Here is a 27,595-nt window from a genome sequence, read left to right on the forward strand (position 1 = left end):
TCCAATTCTTCCTGGAGAACCCAGCATTGAAATGAGCTTGAAAGCTCATTCAATTGAAACCTATACTCCTTAATTTCTCACCAGAATATGAACTTGCAACTCTTTTACCAGGTAGGTCATCTGAGAGACCAAATGATCAAGGACTGTGTCTCAATAAAAACTGGCTCACTGTGACAGAGATGGGAGTTAAGAAACTGAATTCAACTGAATAATTCAAAGACATAAATGGAAGGCTGCACCACGACAGAAGAGCGCTAGCACCCACAGTTAAATCTAAGTCTGCTACCTCTGCATCTAGAGACAAAAACACCAAAATGCCACCAGAGATATATATTTCTTTGTGGTTACACTCACACAGTTCTGCAGACACAACAAACCAGAAGAAGCTGTCAAGTACGTCTGTTTCTCTTACTGTGTTCATTCTTTTAATGTGGAGAGACTCTTGATGTGAAAAATGGGAAGTGGTTGAGAAAGCAGAGATTTGACCTATAACCAAAAGATAATGTTGTGTCCTATCCATGATATAAAAAGAAAGCACAGAACTTTTTAAGAAATTGATAGCCCTGAGTTATTCAAATATCTCAACGAAGGCAGGAGGTGCACCAGCACACATGTGGTGTCTTAAGTACACCAATGGATAGAAAAGCCTATGTTGAAAGACTTCTTTCTACATATCCGTATGTAGTCAAAGAACCTGGAGATCAATACAAAAGGACAAGTCCATAACACTTAGCAGAAGATGTAAAAACCATAAATGAAGCCTTTGAGATACTAATGATAGTAGGTTTCAGAGGGGATTTCTAGAACATAACAATTAAAGCATCTAATATTCATAATTTAAAGGACATTCTGAAATAAGGACAGTCTAGGGAGCCATTCTCAGTGTTTTTGAGAGTTTACGTCATCAGATACAATCTATCAATGAGAAGTAAAAACTGCTACAGAGTTACCTTTGAAGGATACTCAAAGACTTATTCAAGACAGAGTGATGTACAGTATGGAAGAGCTGGAGTGAAGTAAGCGTTGGTATTTCTTCAGGAACGTACATTTCTCCTTGATTTACTAACTGGCATTTTCTCACAGAGGATAGATCTCCAGCTGAAATACTCCCGGCAGTGCAAAACCAGGATGGAGAACAACTTGGAGAAAGAAGAGGCGAGGAAGGGGCATCCCCCGTCACAGCAGTCAAATTGTCATTGATCCTGTGGCACTTTTGCTTTAGTGGGAAACTTCTAAGGCTGTAGAATTTCACTCTTTACTCTTTCAAGTCGGTGAATTCAGGTTTCCTCCCACCCAAAGCTCTTCAGTGTTCTCAAGTGTTCTTGCTCATTAAATATAAAATAGATATTAACACTGTTATCTGAGCAACAGATATGAACTGCAGAAAATATCTCTGCCTAATTTTCTGAATGGCATCTGCAACCTGAAGTTAATCCAGGAAAGCAAAAATTTCACACCAAAACGGCAAGCTCTTCACCTCCTCACAATAAAAACAACAGAAAAGCTGAAAATGCAGCTTGCCTACCAGTAACCCAGTTTAAGAATTTATCTATTAAAAGAACACATCTGTTAAGCACTGGTTACTATATAAGCATTTCTAGCAACTCATTCATCATCACAGTAGAAAAATCCCATCACACCTTTCTTCTACACATAACTGACAATCTATTTTCATTTTTTTTTTATTAATATCTCTCTCTCTAACATGGACTACTGCAGAGATCAGCAAAGACAAAACAATAGTTTTAAGGCCACTGCACCTTTCACAGGTTATGTACTCCTCACTACAAAGGGGAAAGACTGACTGAGATTATAAATTAGATTTGCTCAAAGATATAGAAATCCACATGTCTAAGAAGTCCACTAGTTATTTCCATGCTTTCTAATACCTTTGGAATAAGATTACCCTTGCGCACTAGATTAATAAAGCAATCCTATGAATAAATCAGCCAGGGATACAGTCCTAGTAAGTGTCCTTTTAGGGATTACAGTGTCTAGAAGGACACATATCTGTTCTATCAAATACAGCCAAACGGCTGGAGAAGAAACGTTTCCTTTTTACGTATATACACTATTTACCCTGTTCAGCCCAAAACTGTCTAGAAATTTCCAAGCTAACTGAAATACTACTGCTAAAGTCTTAATACTCTGCTTCTTTTCCAGAGTCACTGTAATCATGCGAATTAAACCCAAGGAATGCTAACATTCTTACAGAGGTATGATTGCTCCTGCAGGCATTCACTGCCACCTGTTAGCATTAGAAAGTACAATGCTCTCTTCATTATTTATCGTCCTTGATATATTTAAAATTTTCACGTAGTCAGTATGTGAAACTCCACATGACCATTTAAGGCAGCTTTTGAAAATGTAAAATGGGAAACAGGTGTAAATTCTACACATTTGACTTAGTGACAACAAAAATTGACACTGATTATCCACTTCTCTGATAAAAAAATAACTTGCATTATAGTATCATTCATATCAACTAGGAGAAATATTTCTTTAAGTTCATGTTATACTTCTTCTTTCACATGCCTTTTACAATAGAAAAATTCAAGACTTCTCATGTCAAGCAAAAATAATTTTCAGAACTATCCAAATCGTCAAACAAGGTACACAAAACGATTTCACTGTTTGGAAATTCTGTTAATCAAGAACAGGTCATTGATGCACTTAATGCATCAATTTGCAAAACTCCATTCTTTGTGAAATTGGTGAAAAAAAAAAAAAAGCCAAACTAATCACAGAACCCATCTGTTATTTATAGTAAAATGAATTGGTAAATAGTGAATATTTATTACTTAAGCAAAGACAGTTTTCCAAACAAAGTTGATGGCATGCTGCCAATAAGTAGAATACATAGGCATTTGGCAAAATGCCATTTCCTTGATGCAAAACTGTTCTAAAGTGATTCTTACTGGATACATATTTCTCTTTACCAAACTGCTTCTTACTCCCTAATTTATGAAATACTAGAAATCAAATCATCAGATGTTTTATTAAGCTTTCTTCTCGATATTTGAATTTAACCACTGCTAGGATTACCTGAGGTAAAAACTGCTATCATTTAAGCAAAGACACAAAGGCACTATGGATCTGATCCAAACAATGCTGCTGTCAAAGGAAATCTTTCTCAACGACCACTGAGGGCTTTGAGCCTATTAGGACAGCTCTTCTAAGGCTTGACAGAAAAATCCACCTATACCATTAAGGTACAAATTAATACAAACAACTCAAAAAATGTCTGCAAGCTTAACAGTAAAACATCATGTTTTGTTGTGCACCTTTCTCTACCAAGATTCACCCTTTAAAAGTTAATCACATCACCGTACATCAGGAACAAACTCAGGGAAGGTAGATAGTCCATAAATAAAGTCTGAAAGTCTGATCTTAACAAACAGTTGTGAAAGCACATGTCAGAGCTATCGGAACTATCCGTCTTTATCAGCAACACATATTGTGATACCCAACTAAACAAAGTAACATAAAATACTATTTGCCCTTTCTACCTCATTAATATCTACCCTTTCTTCACGGATGAATATCAACTCTGCCTTGGTTAAGCTTGTTGAAATCCACTAACGTCTACTTTTTCCATAAAAAAACCCACCACACCCTATTTTTAGGTGAAAAAGGAGAATATGTTCATGCTTGGGAAGCTGTTAAAAACTTTAAGCACATCTGAAACAATCAAAATAACAAGTTAACAGTATAGATTACACATTTGTTAACACACTTTAAAATAGTATGTAAGAAGTTCTAAATAAAGTCACACCATTGTATTTACTTTTTATAGCTATTTCTGAGTGTTTCTGTGAAACAAAAGGGCATACTCATGACTAAATTTGTCATCATTCACAAATCTACTCACTCTTTTTCACTAGTATGAACAGCTTTCTGAACCATACTGCAATACAAGCTCAGCATTGAACGTACCTTGTGGGTTTTTTTTCTTGAGAAATGCTATGGGTTACGTTGGCGTAGAGACATAAGGCTGTAAATTCCTATCCTCCATCAGTACCACTGACCTCAGAGCAAACCCCACAACTGGCTACAGACATTCAACATCCATCATTGCTCCTGAAACCTAATCTTTCAGGGAAGGACAGCTGCACTGGGCAGCAGTTAAGCAGCTTTCTAAGACACACTATCATCCCAAACAAACAAAAATAAATAAATAAAACCTGTCCTACTTTCTGATCTGTGTTTTAGAAATCTCTCACTGCATGTACTTCACACCAAATTAATTACTTCTATCTACACATAGGCAGACAAAATTCTAATCTAGTAATCAGAGACCATTTTTTTTAAAAAATTGCTGCTTCTTACATGCAAAATATAGCTGTTTGCTTATTAATTTTAAATACTCAACTTTCTACAAATATTAATAAACAGTACACCTCTAAAGAGGGTTTTAATAAAATGTAGCATAAGAGGTAAAGATATGATACACCTGACATTCACAGCACTGAAAACCTTGGCAGGAAATCTCTGGTCCTACACTTGTAAACTGCCTTTTAAAAAAGCCCTCCTTGCCTACAGTAAATTCCACAGAAGGAGAAAACACCTTCCTTTTAGAAAAGTAAAAAGAATATAAAATTAAAAGTGTGATTCGCAGAAGTTTAATTACTCAGCTGAACACAGATAAATTAATCATGTCTCTATGCTAGAAATGGTAACACACATCTGTCTCATAAACCCATTCTTGCTGTGGCATAAAGGAGGTGAAAGAAAGATACAGAGTACAAAATATCCCTACATATTTCTGTAGGGATCAAATTTTTTTGGTTTTTTTTCAGAAAAATAAAATTAAAAACATTGTTCCTTAACTTTAATAAAGAATATGTGCTTCACTTTTGTAAAAGCATGCACAAATTAAAAGAAGAAAAGAAAAGAAAAGAAAAGAAAAGAAAAGAAAAGAAAAGAAAAGAAAAGAAAAGAAAAGAAAAGAAAAGAAAAGAAAAGAAAAGAAAAGAAAAGAAAAGAAAAGAAAAGAAAAGAAAAGAAAAGAAAAGAAAAGAAAAGAAAAGAAAAGAAAAGAAAAGAAAAGAAAAGAAAAGAAAAGAAAAGAAAAGAAAAGAAAAGAAAAGAAAAGAAAAAAGGAAAAGAGAAAAAAGAAAAAAGAGAGATGGTACAAATGGCAATCTCTTTACTCCTCATGCACAAATTTCAGCTTTTTGAGGGAACTACAGACAGTTCAAAAATGCAGTTAAGAATTTTTTAATTCAATCAGCATTGTAAAGCAAGCAGAATTACTGAGCAACAATTATTTTCTAAAGGTCAGAAAGCCTGTGACATTGGTACCAGAATGTATTTTAATTTCTTCTCAGTGAGCTAAAGCAAGTAACAAAAAGCCAAGGTGAGACACTGAAATAAAAATGGGATTGGGAAAATCTGCAAGAGAAACTCACACCTATTTTCAAATTTCGGACCTAAGTCACATTTGTTTCAGGTTGGCACCGACTATATTCTTCATGAGAATCAGCCAATTCTGCCATCCAAAAAGGCAAATTTTACACCCCACTTACTGAACTCTGACTTACAGATACATAATTTCCAGAACACCAAAAACTGTAAAAGAAAGAGCAATGCACTTGCCTGCGTTACTCCATATACCACATTTGATATACTGCTTGGGGAAAAAGTACACATTATCTGACTACAACAATATGTGAGCAGTTCGGCTGGCACTAACCAGGACATCTATTTTGATTGTCTGCAAACAACAAATTAAATTGTGTACCAGTGGAGCAGCTCCAATAATTGCAAGATTACTGAAAAACTCAAATAACTCCACTAAGCTTAACTATGAAGAAGCGCAGCACAGGGAATGATAGTATATTAGGGCATGTCCTCTGATATAATAAATCAAAGTGCCTAAAATTCTATCATTTGCAGTTGGCTGAGAATGAGGAATTTTTCTGCACATTCTTTGTATTTGAAAGAACACGCAGAATCCCCAGCAGATATCAGACACACAAGTGTAAACATGGGAGTTGATTTTTGCAAAAATCTCTGGTTTGGAACTCTACTGCAAGATCAATCACCTTTTCTTTTTTTTGTTGTTGTTGTTAATTTTTTTTTTTGTTATTGTGCTACTAAGCTGATGGAGAAGGCTGTCACGGCATGTAAGCATGAGACACTAAAGCTGTAAGTCTTTTTATCTTAGGGAAGTACAGACTGTGTATACCTACTGATGGAGTTAAAAATAAGCTGATAAACAGAGTATTTAGTGTGAATTGTCACTTTTATGAATGAATTGAAAGAACATGAATAGTAATCATGTTTTAAAATAGCAATACTTTCAGTATTTACATAATAATTTATTCAATTTAACCTATTTTTTTTTTTTGCAAACAAACCATTTGTATTATTTGGTATCCATTTTCCCTGCATTTTAGCCATCCACTTCCTATAGGAGGACATGAACACCCAGTGTTTTAATAAATATTACCAATCATCAACCAAAAGCCACCTGAGCTTACAAAATGTAAGTCAAAATTGTGCAGTAGTGGACATATGGTTGTATCAATGCACAGCGGCTTAAACAACCAGTGAAGTGAAGCTTGCTGGAAAGGAATTTACAGGCAAAGCACTCTCATGCAATCTTTTTCTACTTCATCAGATTTCGCCAGTTGTACTGCAGCTTTCGCCATAGTAGATCACCAAGAGAAGTAAAGCTTCCTCTTTCCTTCTACTTGGTGAATCACTGATAGTATACAAAGGTGTATTTTTAAACACGGATTCTTGCGTTAGGCTGCCAAGTTGCCAGCGTACATTCATTAATTAGATTCATTTAAGGCCTTTTCCAAAGAAAACAAGGATTAAGCAAATAAAGTAAACAACTCACAGAGTATGCGAAATTGAGAGTTTTCATAAAAATATTGTATGTTGACTGTGTTATGCCAACTGTTTTTAAGTAGAATTACAGCACAAGAAAGCTCCTGTTACAACAGACGACATTATGTGACTCTGACACTGAAATTAAAACAGCAAATATCTTTACCTTTTTCTAATCTTGTTAAAGAACAAAAGATTAAAAATTGCCATGATCTTATACAAAAATGAAATACAATGACTTGTAGACCTGTACTATATTACTCCTCTTGATATCTGAAGTGCAAATGAAGTGCCTATCCTCTGCATTTCGGAGACACCACCTTGGTTTACCGACACTCAGTAAGACTTACAGTTTTGAGCAGACATCTATCATTTGAGAAGACTGTTAAAGTGGATTTCACTACATTTCACCATGACTTTACCTAAGTGCACACATGCATATTTCAGAAAATTAAACTCAGTCAATATTTGCACAACTGTTGTCAGTAATATGACAAAAAGCCTCTTGCCGTAACTGGCCCAACACCACATGATGTGTAAAACTCTGCTGTTTTAAAAACAGCTTATTAAAAAATTAACATAGCATAGGGAAACTGCATTTTGATTGTATGACCTTACTGTGGTTCAGCTTGAAAATCCTTTTAAATGAGAATTTTCAAAGAGCTTACTAATGGAAGTTCATTTTGAAGGAAATCCAATATGCAAATATTTCAGCTGTGCTCTTTTACAAATTGTCTGCCTTGTCAGTTTGAAAAACTGAAAATCAACAGTGGAACAGTGTAAGAATACTTGACCTTATTGCTTAATGTCTATCAAGAATGCTACGGCTGGAGGATTTAAAATTTCTGAAACTAACACTCAAAAATGTATAGTGCATCTTCAGCCCAGGTCGCATAAATGCTGACAACGCTCCAGCCAAAGCCTTAGAGTCACCACTCTCAAACTTACATAACACTTACAAAGCTAGTTTAAATACACCATCAATCTATGTCTGTTCCTGCCTTGAAGTAATCCTGTTTAGTTTATCTTTTAACCCTACACTTGCACGGAACAGTACCATTACTAATCTAATAGAAGAAACACACAGGCAACAAATCTGATTTTCTCAGCTTACAGAAAATATGAAATGCGGGGAGACACTCAAATCCGACTTTGCCCAAAATTTGCACCTCCCAAGTTGACGTTCATCCCCAACTGCCACACAGCAGTCAGGAGAGACGGGAGGAAAGAACTATGCTGGGCACCATACAGGACTGGGGGAAATGGATGAAGTAGGATAAAAAACCGCGGAATAAAATATTATTTGTATGCCTCTCCTAAGTAACTGCAGTCTCGTTTATAAGCCAGAAATAAATAACGGGCAACTCTGCTTTTGACATTAGGCACCTGTGTAAAAAATGTCTGGTGAAAGAGTGAGCATATGCCATGTACTGGTATTTGCCGTACGAGAGCAGTTTATACAGGCCCCTAGTGGCTCGGCACACACAGCAGCAGATGAAGGGGGATTCCTACTCTTCAGCTTGTGTAGTTTTGGTCCCTATATTATTCAAACATGGGAACGAAGGGCAATCTTAAAAAATGAAAGTGAATCGCTGAGTAGACTTAAATCACCAGTTATTTCATGCTTTCGCACATGCCCAAGTCTGCTCTTGCAAAACCTCTCCTAAGATTAAGCACTGATTTACTATCACCCGTTGAGTTCGCTGACAGTGCTGGTGTTTGGTTACATAACCATAACCATCACAGCAGAACGCTTAATTCATATTATTCTTTAGCGGTCATTTTAAAAGTACTATGACTGATGGGTCTAAAAGCAGGTCCTAAGACCCACTCCTGATATCTAGAAATACGAAGATACCGTTTTCCTTTCCACACACCATTCCTGACAGCTTGCCATAGCACACACAAACCATAATGAAATTCTTAGTGCATTCTTAGAGTAGAAGTCTTCTACTTAGGCAAAGCTTTCAGTGCTTTAAGTGGATACAGAAAAGCTATACATCATTTCTGCATTGAGAGAAATCTAAATATACTCCACCATATTACCACAAGTGACAAAACTAAAATTGGAAAGCTACTCCTGTAAAAAGTCTCTCATTAAATCCTTCTTCCTTTCTATGTAACACTCAGTGCCTTGAAAATCCCATGCCAGTACATTTACAGCTTTTAGCAATTTTGACTGGGCAAAATTTGACAGCTGAATTTATTAAACTGACCAGTTTGTCAATTTGACACACAAAAAAAACAGTAATAGCAGATCTCATGAGACAGAATTTAAAGAACCTATGAAAAAATTACCATCTAAAGTAAGATACACATACATATGCTTGTATTTAGAAGAGGGAAGAATCTTTTTTTTTTTTCTTCAGAGTTGCTCCATTCAATAACAAGAATTGTTGGAGCTTTGTGTGCTCCCAGCCCAGGAGAAAATGATGTCATTTACTATACACTTTTACAGCAAGAAAAGAAAGTACTGACTCTTATAGCATTATAAACCACTAGCAGATACCAGAAGAAGGAAAAATACAGTATGTCTACATTTTTCCATCCCTGCATCAAAATTCCTGGTAAATATCCCGATCTTACAGAAGTTGCTTGTGCCTGAACAAAAGGTATGTTGGAAGCGATCTCTGAAAGGCTGAGAAGACAATCGTAACTTCCCACATTAATCCTAAGTTTAAGAGAATACAGGCTTCCCCAAAAATACTCATGTCTGCAAATAGAAAACTCCAAAGCAAATCAGCATCTACAGACTCATCTCCAATACAACACCATCTCAGGCAACAAATGAAGGAATACATAAAAGCCTAACTGTTCTGCGTAAATAAAATGACCCTTCTAGGTATGTCGAAACCGAGAATATGAACATAGTAAGCATGGTAAAGAAGCTGCCATCCTTCCACGAGGCAGTAACTGTACAAAGGCCAGGCAAAAGAATAAAATACCCATGACAGCAGTCTAGAGAAGTAATAAGGAAGAACAGACATTCAAAAGCCATACACGCAAGGGTGAGTGGTAATCGCTTGAAAAGGAAATAGTATAGTTCTGTCGGGGAGGGAGGGGATAGAAAACAGGCAAAATGTGGAATTCGGTGGAAGGAAACAACTGTTTTATTTGCCAGCCTGGGAGAGCCCGGTTGCAGCAGTGAGGAGTGACTGCTCGCACGGGCAGACGGCACAGAGGGAGCTGATAAGTTTGCTGAACAAATTCAAGAGCCCCTTTGTCAGCGCTCGGAAAACTGAGTTTCCATCCCGATGTGCCTCCTTTCAAGTGGTTTTGGGAGAGTAAACAAAGAAATTAAAAACCTAACCTGTGAAAAGCTTCGCATCTCCGTGTCTCCCCGCTCCGCCGAGAGAGAGGAGGAGGAGATGGAGGAGGAAGAGGAGGAGGAGGAGGAGGAGGAGAAGGAGGAGGATGATGATGAGGAGGAGGGAGCCCTTGTCGGACGGGTGCCGGGGGTCCCTCCCGGCCGCTCGCCCCCGCACCCCCTCTTCAGCGACAGGCGCCTCGCCTCTCACCCCTTGCTACCTTCCCCCTTCTCCCCACCCGCTAGAATAAACAAAATAATTAATATTAATAATTCGCTCGCCAAAGCAAACAGCCTGCGTGTAATTGCTGTAATCCGCCCCCCCCCCCCCCGCCCGTGTACAGTGGCATTCAGTGGAAACGTCGACTCCGATCCATCACCCGCCCTCACCCTGCCCCATCCCCCGACCCGCACCGCGGCTCCCCTCGCTCCCCTCGCAGGCCTCGCCGCCAGGCTGAGACCCGGCGGAGAGGAGAGGGGAGCGGGCTGGCGAGAACCGGGGGGGAAAGCCCCGGGGCACCCCGGGGGAGAGTTGTGTGCCAGGCACATGTGTGCCGGGCTACACACACACACACACACACACACACACACACCCCCCCACCTTCGTGCGCGCACAAGCACAAACGCGCCGAAAGAGGCGGCAAAGGCGGCGGGGAGTGGGGGGGGACGGGGAGGAGAAATAAATAAATGGGTCAGGAGCGGGGCAGTTACCTGGTCATGCTGGCTCCCCCGGTCCCAGCAGCAGCCGCCGCCGCCGCCTGCCCGCCCGCCAGCGCTTCCCGCCGCCGCCGCCGCCGCCACCTCCTCCCCGCTGCTCCCGCTCGTCTCCGGGGCGGCCAATTTAATCCAAGCCCCGCAGCAGCAGCAACAACAGCAGCAGCAGCAGCTACGAGCGGAGCCCCCCGCCGCTGCTGCCTGGCGCTGGTGGGTGTCTCTCACAGTCCGGCGCCGGGGAGCAGGAGAGAGTCAACGAGAGTCCGAAAATCCAGCATCCAGAAGAGCCAGGTCCCCGCCTGCCTCCTCCTGCCAGCGCCACCTCTCCTCCGCTCCGCTCTGTTCCGCTCTGCTCTTCTTTTCTTCTTCTTCTTCTTCTCCTTCCTGCGGCGGCGGCGGCTGCTGCTGCTGCTGCTCCCGGGCGCGCTCTCTGTTCCCGAGCTGCTGCTCCGTTTCCCCTCCTCCTCCTCCTCCCTCTTTCTCCTTCTTCCTTCCCCCTTCGCTCTTTTTTTTTTTTTTCCTCCTTTTCTTTTCTTCCTTCGTCTCTTTTAGCCGATTCTTTCGCTACAAATAGCAGCGAGGTCGCCCACCCGGGCTCCCCTGCCCCCCTACTCTCCCGTCCCCCCTTGCAGAAAAAGTGCAGTGCAAACAAAAGCGAGGGAAGAGGGCACGGGGCGGGCGGAGCGGGGAAGGCAGAGACGCGGGGAAAATCCCCAGAAACCGTCCCCCAGACCCAAGCCACGAGTAACCCTCCCCCCACCCCGCCTCTCTCCTGCGGGGGGAGAACGGGGTCGCCGTGGGTACGCTGGGGGAGGCGACGCTCTCCCGTTTCGTCGCCTTGTGGTCGTGGGGTTTGGGTTTGCTGGTTGTTGCTTTGTTGTTTTTTGTGGGGTTTGGGGGTTTTTTGTTTGTTTGTTTGTTTTTGGTTTTGTTTTTTGGTTCGGTTTTTTGTTGTCTTTTTTTTTTTTTTTTTTTTTTTTTTTAATCCTCTTACGCTGTGTGCATCGCAGGATCTGTATGGCCCCAAGTGTTAGGGCAAGCTTGTTACCGAGCTCTGTGCCTGGGCACGGGGCGGGGAGGGGGGGGAACGATGGGGAGGCGACCCGGGTGGCGCCCGCCCCAGCCCGGACCGCGGCCCGACCGGGGACGGGAGCCACGCACGGCGCGGGGACGGACCCCCGCGCACACGCACACCCGCGCGCGGCCGGGCGGTGGGGGAGGGGAGGGGTGACGTCACTCCGTGCAGGCCCCCGGGCGGGGGGGGTAGGGGGCCGCTTCCCGCCCGGCTGGGCGCGGAGGGCGCCCACGGCCGCAGCAGCCCGGTGGGGTGGGAACACGAGTGGGGCGGAGGCTGGGCCGCGGGGCTGCGGGTGCCGGCCCGTGGCGAGTAACGCTGCCCGTTGTCTCCCCTTCTCGCCCCCCAGAAAAACAAAACAAAACAAAACCAAACAAACAAACAAAAAAAAAAAACAAAAAACAGTTCCCTGGGCAAGTGAAATTCACCAGAATTTAAATGTGCAACTTCTTGTCCGGGTTTGCACCCGCCTGGTTGAATCGCCGGGGGTTGCGGATCTGCCACTTCAAGAGCGGGTGTTACAAAGTGATATTTACTTATTCAGTCATTGCCTGTATATGGCAAGTCCCTCATTTTCTTCCTGAAGAATGGTCAGATTTCATGCTGGGTGACACCACATGTTGCTTGGTGCAGTCAGCAGTATGCAGTGGGACTAAGAAAAGGTCCCTGTTTCTCATACCACATCCTGTCTGATCCTCTGCAAAGAAGGAGCAGCACATAGGGCACAGGTGAAAACAATAGGATTTAGGCGAAAAGCATGTTGGAAAACCCTCACTGTGGGCTTCTAACCATCCTTAGAATCCTGGAGCATATGGCCTCTGTGCCTCAGTTCCTCCTGTGTAAAATGGGGGTAAAGTGTTAGGATAAACACAAGAAACACTAGTCAGTCATTATGGTGATTGGACCCCATTAAGATCAATGCCACAAAAGTTGGATTATTGGCCTCCGCATGTATGAAGCTGTGGATGCAGTATCGGCCAAACCAGTGCTCCTTGTCCTGAGTTTTAGCGCTGACTTGCTGCACCCTGATCAAGCTGCGTAGCCCCTGATTCCCCTGAAATCAGTCATGGTGGTCCATCCAAAGTCTGTTGCAGATTGCTGCTACTTTTGTGCAGAGGAGAAGGACTTGGGTATTTTCTATCATACAATCATATTTTATAGTCCCCTTGAAAGTAGTGCTGCCACTGTGAAGGCTGACAGAAGTAAAGATAAACTTTGTGCTCCCCAAGTCCCATAAATTGCTGTCTTCTTTTGATGCTGCCAGTTACACCATGAAAAATGGTCCCCCGAAGTGATCTCACACTTAAAGGATCACTAGTCCTTTCCAAATAGTATCTTTCAAAATACCAAATGACTTCGTAAAAAATTACTTTGTATGAAGAGGTAAATATATGAAACATAGTATGGATGACTACTTTTTATCTTGTCAAAAAGAACTATTCAATAAAAGACTAACTTTTCAACAAGCAACTGTGGCTTCAAAGTAAAACAACAAAAATCAAAAGCTGGATTATGTTTATCATAATAAATGTGGTTAAAGAAAGCAAGAATTAAATCCTCACCTTTGCCCCCTTGACTCAAATGACTACAGGGCAGTATTTGCTTTGAAATGGCAATACTAAATAGGTGTTCCAGGTTTTAACGTTATGTCCCAGCAGTTTTTATCAGTATACTTAGCTGTTTTAGTGCTCTTCATGCTGTGATCCTTGCATGACATTGAAGAATTGAGCAATAAAACCATGCATTTTATATTTTTCATGTGGTATCACAATGTGGATGTGAGTTTTGGGACTACATTTAGCTTTCCATTATCTTAGAGTCATAAACAGGTTGTGTAGCTCTTCCTTCTGTTCAGTCAGCATCACACTACGCATTAGGAATAAATGTGTTTCTTTCTACAGTATTATTAAAACCAAATCTCATTAATATTATTTAATATTATTTATAAGATTTCCACGTTTTGTAATGATGCTAAGGCAAAAAAAAACAAACCACTAAATTCAAGAAGCAGCATTAAAACACGGTATACTTATGGTTGCTGTAGTGCATATCATCACTTGTTATCAGTAGCATAACTGTTTTACTTAAGATAGTAGTGTACATATATAGAGACATAAATGTATATATGTGGTTTGGTAATACACCTTTAACATTCCTTCCCTGTTAAGAGGAGATAGCACATCAAAAAGCATAACTCATCTGTTACAAACTATGCATTAAAGTGGATTTTTTTTTTCCAGAATAGATAAAAAATTCAAACATGGCATTCTACACTGGTATTCTATTCTTGCCAAGATTGCAGCAGTACGTTACTCTCAGGTTAGTACAGCACTGAATTAGAAAAACATTTACACATTTTATTAACTTTGAAATGTTTCCTGTAAAACACTGAACAATCTCTAAGATAGTAATTAAATTAAGTTTGGAAGATATGAATCTTCTATTAATTATTTTTTTTTAAGATGTAAAGAAGAAGGGTCTTTTATGTCATTTGGAATTAAGTATCATGGATTCCCTCAGAGTTTTTACAAAAACAGACATCTTTCTCTTGTCATTCAAAATTAACTGTTTAAATCTGGTACTCCCTGCTTATGGAGCTGCTTTTGGTGTCCTCATTGAGGCTACGTACCAGCAGTGCAAGTTTGATGTGAAGCACAGGATGTGAGTGCAGGTTTAAAACTCAAAAGACGTAGCAAAGGATGACTTTCCTTCTGTTCGTCTGAATACCTGCAGCCATATTCTGAGTGACTTCTGCCAGAGGTCTTCAAGTAAAGGATGAGCCATACACCTTCATGTCTCAATCTCATTAATTTCATGTATTAGATAGTACTGTATTAATAGTGTGCAGTGTTATTTTGCTCTTGGCTGTTCTGCCTTGGATTGTTACTTGCGTCCCTGATAAATGGCATCCCACTACACTCTTTAGCACAGTAGGACATTCCATTAACAGCTGTAACCAGTGGACATTGGGTTACTACACAGCAAGATCAGGAAGGGGAAAGGGAGGGGGAGGGGGGAGCGGGTGGATGACCAGAAAGGTTACTCTGTAGTTGCCTCTCCCTTTTTTCTTTTTTTGTTTGTTTGTTGCATACATTACAATAGCTGCATATTACAGTTATTTATGATTAACATATGACAATCTGTTGGTTGAAATCTAACTGATGATTTGTTACAAAACTGCTTTAATGCATGTGTTCGGCATTGGCTTACAAAATGATTATGAGAAATGTTCCTGAGTTGCTGTACTGATATTTGAAAATTCTCATTTATAAGCCACAGACACTGTGAGCTGCTATTATTAAAGATAATAAACCACTACTAGTAAACACATGTTGTCTATATGCAAAAATTTATTCAGCAAACACAGTTTGAGAACACATCTTTTAAATGCTGATTTAGTACCTCAGCAGATATTCTCAGTACTTGTCTTTATCTTGTAAACATTTGTGATTCATATAAATCTTTTAAATGATGAAATCTAGGTAGTTAGAGACAGAGGTCTGGAGAAGCAGCGATTTTACGTGTAGTTTTTTATGATCATTTTTGGCATATTCACTATTTTTTTCCCTGCTGCCCTAAAGAGATGAGGCTTTATACACTTGTGTGATCTCCCTGGCATTCCAAACAACTTCTGTATGTGCCAGCACATATTAAATCCATTTTGGAGAATGATTCAGATCTCATCTCCTACAGGTCTAAAACACCATTCTAATTTTTGTTCTGTGGAAACAAGAGGCTGGTCCACACACTTGACCCAGCCCATTCATTGCACTGAGCCAGTCACACCACATGCCCTACCGCAGACCCAAAGCTAGCTGAGGGGAAAAGGGTGGTGGAATCAGGTGATGAAGCACATAAACAGAAAGAAAATTGGACTTGGTTGTTTCTGCATCTTGGGGAACAACTTGCTGTACTAGCTCTTTGTACTGTTTGGGTTTTTTTTACTGAAAAGAGCAGAGGCCTAGAAAACAAGTAATTAATCAGATACTACATGAAAATCTGCAGGGACTTGGAGATGATGAAACAGGATCAGCTTTATCAGAGTGCACTAGAGTGTGTGCCACAAACTGAAAATAAACAGCAGCATATGTAGGGAAAGCTCTAAATAAGATTTCTAGATAAGGGAGACAGCTTTGTCTTTTACTTCTAGAGTATTTGGAGTATCTCAGATGTGGTGAGAACTCTGGTAATGATTTAGAAAGAATATACTTAGAATACAGAACACAATCTGGTGGTATTTTTCTTTAAAAAATCATGCATATATATATAATGTACGTATGCACACAGGTGCAGGAGGTCTGTGTCAAGTTTTGCTTTCAATTTGAATACAGTAGAGCGGATGGGCATTTTTTTGTTCTTTGCTTTCTTCTGGTTTCAAAATGCGAAGAAGACACCCCTAAATTTCAATGACAGCAGCAGCAGAAAGCTAAGACTAGAATACCAGGAATATTTTCTAAGAAGAGAAAAATGGCACCCAATAAAGGAAAATCAATAGCCAACTGACACCTTGCTAGTTCACACCTTTTACAAAGACCGAATAGAAAGAGATACCATCTGTTACTTATCATAAAATCATAGAATAGTTTGGGTTGGAAGGAACCTTCAAAGGGGTTGCTCAGAGCCCTGTTCAATCTGACCTTGAATGTTTCCAGGGATAGGGGTTCTACAACTTCTCTAGGCAACCTGTTCCAGTGTTTCACCATCCTCATTGCAAAAAATTTCTTCCTTATACCTAGTCTAAATTTTCCCTCTTTTAGTTTAAAACCATTACCCCTTGCCCTATCACAACAGACCTGCTAAAAAGTTTGTCCCCATCTTTTTTAAAAAACCCCTTTAAGTACTGAAAGGACTCAATAAGATCCCCCCCAGAGCCTTCTCTTCTCCAGGCTGAACAACCCCAACTCTCTCAGCCTGTCTTCATAGGAGAGGTGTTCAATCCCTCTTACCATTTTTGTGGCCCTCGTCTGGATGCACTCCAACACATTCATGTCTTGCCTGTGCTGAGGGCTCCAGAGATGGATGTAGTACTCCAGGTGGGGTCTCACCAGAGCAGAGTAAAGGGACAGAATCACCTCCTTTGACCTCTGGCCACACTTCTTTTGATACAGCCCAGGATATGACTGGCTTTCTGGACTGTGAGGGCACATTATCTACTCATGTCCAGCTTTTCATCCACCAGTACCCCCAAGTCCTTCTTGGCAGGGCTGCCCTCCATCCCTTCATCCCCCAGCCTGTACTGATAATGGGAGTTGCCCCAACCAAGGTGCAGGACCCTGTGTGTGGCCTTGTTGAACCTCATGAGGTTCACATGGGCTTGAGCTTGTCCAGGTCCCTCTGAATGGTATCTCATCCTTGAGGCGTGTTAAACACACCACTCAGCTTGATGTCATCCAAGGATGCACTAGATCCTGCTGCCTATGTCATTGATGAAGATATTAAACAGTACCGCCCAATATGGACCCCTGAGGGACAACAGCCATCACTGATCTCCACCTGGACATTAAGCCATTGACCACTACCCTCTGGATGCGACCATCCGGTTCCTGATTCACTGAACAGTGAATCTCTACAATTTAGAGTGAAGGGTGTTGCAGGGGACCATTTCAAAGGCCTTACAAAAGTACAGGTAGGCAACATCTGTAGCTCATCCCTCCATCACAGAAGGCCAGTAGGTTGGTCACGCAGGACTTGCCCTTGGTGAAGCCATGCTGGCCGTCTCGAATCACGTCCCTGTCCTCCATGTGCCTTAGCATAGTTTCTAGAAGCATGCATTCCTTGATCATCCCAGGCACAGAGGTGAGGCTGACAGGTTGGTAGTCTCCAGGGTCCTTGTTGCTACCCTTATAAAAAATGGGTGCAACATTTCCATTTTTCCAGTCACCAGGGACTTCGCTTGACTGCCATGACTTCTCAAATTTCACGGAGTGTGGCTTGGCAACTACATCAGCCAGTTCCCTCAGGACTCCGGGATGCATCTCTTCAGGTCCCATAAACCTATGTACATTCAGGTACCTCAGGTGATCACAAATGTGATCTTCTCTTACAGTGGGAGAGATCTTCTCTTACAGCACTTGAGAGGTGTGGGAAGGGAGATTGCCAGTGAAGACCGAGGCAAAAATGTTGTTGAGTACCTCAGCCTTCTCCTTGTCCATTGCTACCAGTTTGCCAGTCTTGCTCCTCAAAGGAAGCACACTTTCTTTTCTGGCTGACATACCTGTAGAAGCCCTTATTATTATTCTTGGCATCCCTTGACAAGTTCAGTTCCAGCTTTGTCTTGGCCTTCCTGAGCCCATCCCTATGCGATTGGGCAGTGTCCCTATACTCTTCCCAGGATACCTGTCCCTGCTTCTGCTGCCTGTGCATTTCATTCTTGCCCTTTAGTTTCACCATCAGTTTGACTCATCCATGATGGTCTCTTGCTTTCCTTTCCTGATTCCTTACATCTGGGGACAGAGAGCTCCTTTGCTCTATGGAAAGCATCCTTAAAGATTTGCCAGCTCTGCTCTGGTCCTTTGTCTCTTGTCCCTGAGGGCAGTTTCCCAGGGGGTCCTATTTACTAACTCCTTGCAGAGCTGAAAGTTTGCTTTCCTAAAATTTAGGGTACTGACTTTACTTTTTGCCTGACCCATATCCCTCAGGACTGTGAACTCCACCAGATCACTGCAGCCCACGCTGCCTCCAATCTTGACATCACCGATTAGCTCACTTGCGTTGGTAACGCAGATCCAGCATCGCATCCCCTGCGGTGTGGCTGTCTGTTATCTGGCTTAAGAAGTGATCCTTGATGCATTCCAGGAGTCTCCTGGATTCCCTAAAGCTCACTCTGCCACTTTTCCAGCAGATGTTGGGGTGGTTGAAGTCCTGCAGCAGGATAAGAACCTGCAAGTGTGATGCCTTCTGTAGCTGGAATAAGAAGGCTTCCCCTTGATTGGGTGGCCTGTAGTAGACACCAGTCACAAGGTTTCCTTCGTTGATTCAGTCTTTTGGTCTTATAGGCTTTCAACCTGCTCATGGCTATTCCTCAGAGGTGGCTCTTCACACTCTATCCATTTCTTGACATAGAGGGCAACCCCTCCAGCCCTCCTTCCTCGCCTATCCCTTCTGAACAGCCTGTAGCCATTGATAGATGCACTACAGTCATGGAATTCATCCTACCAAGGTTCAGTGATGGCAAGTAGGTCATAGATTTCTAGCACCATGGTGGCTTCCAGCTCCTCTTGTTTGTTGCCCATGCTGTGTACATTGGTGTAGAGGCACTTCAGCTGGGCTGTTGACAATGTCATCTTCTTAGAGGAACACCCCTTAATTCCCTTAGGGTATTTCAGTGGTGTTTCCCTCTTGGCTTCTACTACCTCAGGGGCCCCTGGTTTATCTGTGTAAGACTTCAAGTGTGTATCCAGCACGTCTAAGAGCAACTGGCTGAGGGCTGTTGCTAGTACCCCTGCCCTCTAACCTTGGTATGTCATCCCACAGCTTGTCATGGGCAGGCCTGATATCATTCCCTTCCCTCCTCAAGCATAGTTTAAAGCTCTCTTAATGAGCCCTCCTAGTTTGTGAGCAAAGACCTGTTTTGAGAAAGGTGAATCCTATCTGATGCTATCAAGCCTGGTGCTGTCTAGGCCATCCCATTACCGAAAACCCCAAAATTCTCAATATGTCATTATTTCATGGTTGCTCAACATGCACTAGGGATACTAAAGGTGCCATTTTGTATGCATAGGTCAGAGATCGCAGTCTGTATAACATTACTTGATGTAAGTGCTGACAGCAAATGACTGAATTCACATATTTTAAAACTCGGTAAGAAGAAGAAGATATTAATGCTGTAACTGATTCACAGAACTGGAAGATTTTGTTAATCTTTTATTTGAACACTGACTTCTAGTTCCTAAGGAGACACCACCGTTTAGTTTATATAGCTTCTATTACATAAGAGTTTCCAAAAACACATTGTGGGAAACAGAGGATCTCACAAACTAACAACAACTGGTCCAAGTGAAGCCTCATGAATCTGAACGTTTCTTCCCTCCTGCCAAACCTCAAGGAGGTTCAGATCACAACATCGTATATGCCAGTGCTGTACTGTCTGTGGGCTGAGCAGGGAGTAGAGGGAGGAGAAGAAGTCTTGGTTTATTTCCTAACCTTGAACTTTTTGCTTCTCGAATATAGGAGTGTTATGGAATAACCTGCTCAGTCATCTGAGAGAGGGAGTGTTTCTCCATTCCTCTCAAGTTGCCTCCTTCTAGTAAATCAAGAGGCATAGACAAGCACTAGGAGACAATATATGGACTCTCCTAGAAGAGGTGCTGCATTATGAAACCTTACAAGATAGAATGAGAAAAGGGAAAAAAATACAGAAGAAAATTATTCTCAGCATCTCTATCCCTACAGTTGCCTACAGTTAATATATTAAAGTCATTATTGCCAAGGGCCTATGAATATTTCAACAACAGTATTGATACAGTACCAAAAGATGGATCTTTTTTTACTAGACTGGACTCTGTGGTTCTCTGTCTTTACTTTAAGTCTATCTCAGGATGCTCAAGTTTAAACATCTTCTGTTGAATCTGATAAATTTTACACAGATTCAGTTAAAGTAATTTCCCCCCTCCCCCCCCAACATAACTCCCATTAACTTCAGAGAATGTACTTCCTAGTTAAAAATGTACAAAAGTGTCTGTGACTTGATTATCAGCATATGGCTAGGAAGAGTTTCAGCTCAAATTTGAGTGGGCAAGTGTCCACGTTACAAAAATATTGTTATACTTGATAATTATGTTCATGTGAAGGACTTTATGGAAAATCAAATTATTCTCTCTTTTCTAAACACGGTTGCTCCAGAGGTGGCCACAAGTCTATTGTCATGCCAATCTACATAAAAACTCCTGAAGTCTTTAGTATTAATCCAGCACTTTTCATGAGCATTTTGTTCACCTTATTTTCAATTTAAAATATGAAATATTGCAAATTTCATGAATTCTGATATCAGAAGGAACATTTCTACAGTATGACCTCGACTGACCTGTGTAAACAGATTACTGAATTTCACTGAAACAGAAAAAATGTTTTACTTGTAACCACTCTGTTTATAGCATCTGAAGGAGACCTACAAGAAAGGTAGAGAGGCACTTTTTAGACGGGCATGTGGTGGTGGGATGAGAGGTAATGGCTTTAAATGGGAAGAGGGTAGGTTTAGATATCACAAAGAAATTTTTCACTATGAGGGTGGTGAGGCACTGGAACAGGTTGCCGAGAGAAGCTGTGGATGCCCCATCGCTGGAGGTGTTCAAGCCCAGGCTGGATGGGGTTTTGAGCAACCTGGTCTAGTAGGATGTTTCCCTGCCCATGGCAGGGGGGCTGGAATTAGATGATTTTTAAGGTGCCTTCCAACCCAAACCATTCTATGATTCTATGTTTACTTTTCCATTTTTTGTTTTATGTTTCCTTTCATCCCATCCATTAATGACTGAATGCAAGCTCACTGAACATTTACTGTGTTACAGAATGTAGTATATATGCTATGCACTATCACATCCTTTTAAGGAAGACTGTGTATTTTGGGCAGAACAAGAGGTGTTAAAACCACATTATCCAAACAAATCTGCTCACCACACAACATTCTCTAATCATTTTTATTCTCAGCAATTCAATTAAAACAGAAATTAAGACCATGAGAAAAATCTATGTTTTAGCCAAAGAAGTTATTCATGAAAATGGAATGGAAAGATTAAATCTGTTGTATTGAATCCAGATTATTAGCAAGCTTGGGTGCCAAGTCCTTTGTTTTTCAATGTTGAAAAGCACTTTTCCACATTAAACTAGCCCTATGAGGGAAATTACATATTAGTCACAGTTTTCCAATCAGAGGATTTATTTTTCAACAAGGGAAAAAAAACTTTTCAAAGTTCTGTTATAAAAATGACAACCCATTCATTATGAACTTCTGCAGACATCTTTTTGGGATGCAAATATAGTTCAATGACCTCCATAGGTCATTGCTAGCACAAACATGAACTGGTAGGAATCAAATCCACAACCTAAGAATTTGGTGGTATTTTCTCATTTGATTAAGAAGGCACAAAGGACACAACAGGGGTGATAAATTTCAACTCCAGTGTTTATGGAATAATAGCAACATGATTCGTGTTTTTAATCTCAAGTAGTTTCTGCATATTTGGTATGGAGTTATGATTTTTTTTAAAAAATGGAAGGCAAAGAAATAGAGACGGTTCCTTCTCCAGACTTACTTTCACTTCCCTCCTCTTGATTTGGCTCTGTTATCTCTTGTTTGGTCTTGCAGCAATATTCAAATAGGTTTCTTCCCTCCCAGTAAAGTTGCCAGTCTCTTTTTATTGTCTTAGAACTACCCACATACAGTGTCTTTCTAGAATCATCTGCTCCTTAGGTCTTCTAATGCCTCTTTTTCTCTACCAAATGACTATGCTTTCTTACCCTTCTTAAATCTCTCCTTTCTCAAATTCCAGCTTGTCTGTTCTAGTCCAAGACCCTGGGTTTCCTTTCCATTTATTTCCAGTTTCATTCATTTCCTCATTTCCAGACTTACCTCATTCTCTCTTGCCCCAAACACCTCTGTCGTCAACCTTACTATCTCCTAAATTCTTCCACCTTTAATCCCAGAAATACACTTTCACTTATATATGTAATGGGGGAAAAGGGAAGGAGATAATATTACCCGAGCTGCATTTTTTTGAGATCCCAGACAGGTCAGCACACTTTTGCTCAACATGTTGAGAAGGAGGCTGTAGCAAAATACCATACAACAATACACATGGCTTTATTGCATCCAGTACCTACACTGTTCTACAGAACACCCTTCAGAAGCTGCAAGTACTGAGGCAGGAAGCAGTTCTAAAGAGCAGGTATCCCACTGAATATTTCTTCTTAATACAGCATTCAGTACCTAAATGCTTGGTTGGCTATGCATTGTTCCACATCTCCCTGCCTAGATCCAATTCATTTTGGTGCTGCAAGGCCTAAGACTGATCTCAGAAGGAGGTGACATATAGCTAATATTTGGAAGCTGTTTCTCTTTAAGATTTTGAGGAGATGGAACATCAAAGGAAAGAAAAGAGTAAGTCACTGTCTTATCTGGTTCTAAGAAACAGGTCACAAATATAATGTCATATCGGGGGCCTTCAGGAACAATATTGGAAGGCATAAGCTGTCCCGTCAAGAAAAGCAATGGTGTTGGGATCAGAAGGATGTTAATTCAAATATCACTAGTATGACTGACCCCTCTTTGCACATATAAAGGATGTAGTAATCCTAGGATTTGCATAATTCATTGTAAATAACATGCCAAATCTCAGGGCATTTATAACAGTTTGCCCTGCAGACTCTAGTGAAAAGCAGCTGGTTTTGTGGACTCACATGAGCAGAGACAATTTAAAAGGTACAGCTTGAGAGAATGCTGTAATCTTTTTTTCTTTGCATGCTGACTCCCAAGGTGGCAAAATGCAGTAATGATAGTGATGATGGAGGTGTCTTCCTGTAATTATCCTCTCAGAACATTCAACAATATATTGAGTACCTTCAGTATGATCTGAAACAATAAAGTTTGCTACCAAGAGATAAATCATTATCTCATTCCATCACACAAATTTTCTTTCATTACACACACACACACACAGACCCCCTTTTCTAAAGAGGTTTATAAAAAAGATGTGGTGAAGTACTTTCAGTCAGGACTTTTTCTGTACCATATAGTAGTTTTGAAAAACAAAGAGGGAATGGGCTTGTACATGTTTTCTGAACACAGAAAGGCGCTACATTTATGAAAATTATTTTGTGTATGATTTCACTAAGAAGCAATTGGGCAGAGAAAATGGTTATTTTAGTTACAGCAAAAATAAAGCTGCGACTTAAATGTTTTTCGTTTAGCAAGGATTGTTATTTTACTTGATAATTCCTCAAACAACAGACAGGAACAACAACAAGAGTGGTGTTCTGTGTTTGGAACAACATTCATGAAGAGAAAAAAAATAAAAGGAAAAAATGTCTGTAAATATTTCTACCAATCCAACGCTTTCCAGGTTGTATTGGCTCATCAACCCCATGTCAGTTACCAAGGCGATGCAAAGACCACCACAGTTGGTCCTTTGTTCAATGCTACCAAGATGCTGTCCATCACAGCCTAACAAACATTTTGGCCTCTTTATTCTGGTGTTGCTAAGCAGAAAAAAGGCAGACATGCCTTCGGCAGAAGGAGACATGCCTCCTCTTCCTACTCCAATAGATCTGGGTGATGTGAAGACCATGGATATAACAAACCCTAACAGTTGCAATGTGTTTATAAATGATCATTTAATTTTAAATAAGAAGAAAGCAAAAGGAGTAATTCTGAGCACAAAAGGAAGTTTCAAAGATTGTTTGCATTTACTAGGATCATATGATGCAGTAAGCCACTGAGCAAGTAAGCTTGTGTATGACGCTGGTAAGTATTTTTCAGACCTGTTTCCGGAAACAAAGCTGTCTATCATGTGAGGATGGCCAACATTTCTTGTGTCTACTCTGTGTTTGGTTCGGCTTAAAACAAACATTTGTCTGTGCTTCCCTTACCTAATGCTTCAGGTTGGTCTACCTTAATGAACTGTGCTTTTCATTATTTACTGTTCTCCCAAAGTGCAGAAGCAGTGCATGGAGAAATCTGCTTCCAAAGGGATCTGGAAGACAAAAAGCTTCCACTAATGTAGAGAAATGGCTTCCCAGGGCTTACACATGCTTCTTTTCCTACTGTTATTTTGCAACCGTCTGGCAGCACAGGCATGGAAAGTTACCTAGCACTATCAGCAGTGATGATAATTGTAGTTCTATGCATAAAAGCATAAAAGCTTAAAGTTAGTTTTTGTCCTTTAGTAACTGAAGTACAAGAAAAAAGTACCTCGTCTCTTGTGAGTATCAGAATGTCCTTCCCCAGTGAGGTTTGGAAAAGCTGTACATCACAACCTGTGTACTTAGTACACCATTTCATGCTAGTATCCAAAACTGAAGAAAACAGAAGTAAAAAGAATTTTTTTAAAAAAGAAAAAGAAGTAAAAAGAAGGCATAATGGAGAATTTTTTTACTTGCTCATATCGTAAGATAAAATACTATTCTTGTGCATAGAGAATGAAAATATACACTTTAAATATATATCTGAACGTACACTTTTGTATCTCTCGCTGCATTTTTTGCATTACAAATGATATTGATTATCTAGACAATAAGTATCAAGTAGGTTATATAGACAAAGTCTCATGCCAGTGCCTACACACAGCATAATTCTGAGAATACTCTTAGCATTCACAGTACACTAAATGAGGCGAGTCTTCTATTTAAAGTGATGCACTTGGATAAGCAGTTGCAGGAGCAGAGACATAAAAAATGTAGTTACATTTCCCTCTAAAGGCTGAATTGGTCTGCTGAAACTTTTAAAAAGCCCTATGAAAAGTATATTTTTATGAGTATAGGAATTGAGTATGTTCTAAAGATATCCAAAATACTGTCACCAAGTGGAAAGCATGGAAAGCATTTAAAGAAATACTAGGAGATGATATTCCCAGAGCTCACTGTTAAAACCTTGGTGATTTCCATCTCCTCGTTATTTACACAGGATCCACTCCTCTTTCCTCTGTATAAATTGCTTTCTTCTGGGTATGATACAGAAAGTGATTCAACTCTCTTTACAAAACCCCAGTGGAAATCTGAGCACTCTGAGAAATTCATGGGGTCTGGCTAGTCAATGTAACTAAGACTACCTTCAGTATGTAAAAAATCCTTGTGTATTTTAAGGAGAGCAAAAAGGTTAATTTTTTTTTTAGCGGAAAACCTTTAAATAGGGAACAGGTTTTGCATTTGCAAATCCTATTTTTAATCTCCCTTTGCAGTGAATATTCAGGGATAGTAATAACACTGCAATATCTTCTCAAGAATTTGCAGCTTTGTCAGTTGTCCTGGTTAAAGGTTTCATTATTTGCTATTGGCAGAGCACACAGGCATGAAGCATTCATTAATTTATCATTCTAAGTTAATATACGGTATCTATTTAAATGTGGGAAACTCACTTGCAAAAATAACTTGGTACATTGTGTGCTGCTTATTGATTGGAAAAAAAATTACAGCAAATGGCCAAGGATAAATAGCTGTTCTTTTTCAGAGGTTAATATCAGATCAAAACAGGTTTGTAAATACCCTCTTGACACAATCCAGTTCAAAACTATGTTTCTAAAAATGTGTTTTTCTGGATATATAAAAAAGCTATTTGTAATTACCATAGTCAAAAGAAAAATGAATAATGCAAATTTTGTCTCTGTTTCAAAGATCCAAGCATGATTAACATAGGTAAATCCATTTGTGATATAGACAGTTCATTAGAATATCTTTAGAAACTTCTAATCTCCAACCAGCAAGGCACTCCAAGACTCTTTGTTTTCATACTTCACTAAAACATTTGAAAAAAATGGAGCTGTTAGAATAGAATAATCTCGGAATGGCACTAACTCACCTTAACTCTCTCAGTTACCTCAAATATCTCTAAAGCAGGGAAAATGGTTAACTATGAGCAAAAAATTAATGTTTCCATTAGATGAAGATTATGACTAAGTTTTCGAATAAACTTCTTTGAAGAGCACAGCCTAAAATCTCCTGTGTTTTCAGAATCTAGAACAGAAGTTATTTTTGCTTTCGAGTTCCAAACTATATTAAAGATGAAGTGGTGTGGGTAGAGTAAGGATGTGGGAGACAGCCTTAATTAAGGGGAGGCCTCCAGACCTCACAGTTGTACAATTTCTTGAGTCATAAGAAATCCATATTCCACTGTGACTTAGTGTGCCTTTTAGGATATCTGGATGAGAGCTAGCAGTAATATTTACAGTGATTATTCAGAGTTAATAGCGCAAAATGCTTCAGAAATGAAACACGGGTCAGGAGTTTCTACAAAGTCAATTCTTTACACAGTTTCACTTTTCCTGCCTACCCGAGCTAATCAGTAGACATCCATTTGCTGGATTTTTGCTCTTATGATGTAATGAAACAGTACAATGCGTGATCAAATTCCAATTATTACTTTTAATACTGTTATTCTTATTGAGCAAAATCTTAGCTGTACAAAAATTACTGTTTTAGTTAAAGTTCTGTGTAAAACTCCAGAGTACTACTACTACTGACTAGTCTAAACAATGGCATTTCATGGCACCTTGCATGTTCCTATTAGTTGGCATAGATCTACTATAACTAGTTGATAAGCATGAAAAGAAACAATAATGCATTTTGTGTAATCATGAATCTAGCGGAATTGCATGTTAGTCAAAGCTTACAGAAACAGAACTGCTTTTCAGTTCTTCTCAGAAACTTAGGGGCATACAGAAATTTGAGTGCAAGTTCTCCCTTGCCCAGAGATTTTCTAGGGGAGATTATAACCCAGGTGACTTTGCTTGAGCTATATATAGAAGACCCTGCTTGAGTATGGAAGGGTAGACAAGGTCACCTCCAGGTAACTTCCAACCTCAACCATTCTGTGACTGTGATAATCAAGTTTCCTGAAGATAGTTCAACAACAGTGAGTCAAAGTTCCTGTTTAATCACTGCCTGCTAGGAGAAAAAAAAATAATTCAGATTTTCTTTGTATGTCTTTGTGCCCCTTTTGTGGTTACTCTGTAAAT

The 27,595-nt window shown here is 40.2% G+C and overlaps 1 protein-coding gene across 24 annotated transcripts in view; it reads right to left on the reverse strand.

Annotated features, from left to right (window-relative positions):
• Window positions 1-27,595, reverse strand: part of PTPRD (protein tyrosine phosphatase receptor type D) — a 1,287,856-nt gene that overhangs the window by 358,685 nt on the left and 901,576 nt on the right. The window contains exon 1 of one of the 24 annotated variants that reach the window (XM_074569165.1): window positions 10,859-11,915. The exons of 21 other annotated variants lie outside the window; for them this stretch is intronic. The gene's annotated coding sequence lies outside the window, so the exon portion shown is untranslated. Of the gene's footprint in view, window positions 1-10,858; window positions 11,916-27,595 lie in introns of those variants that run through there. 2 more of the 24 variants (XM_074569147.1, XM_074569166.1) reach the window with 2 other exon arrangements.

The sequence above is a fragment of the Larus michahellis genome, chromosome Z (genome assembly GCF_964199755.1).
Source record: "Larus michahellis chromosome Z, bLarMic1.1, whole genome shotgun sequence".
In the NCBI taxonomy this organism is placed as follows: domain Eukaryota; kingdom Metazoa; phylum Chordata; class Aves; order Charadriiformes; family Laridae; genus Larus; species Larus michahellis.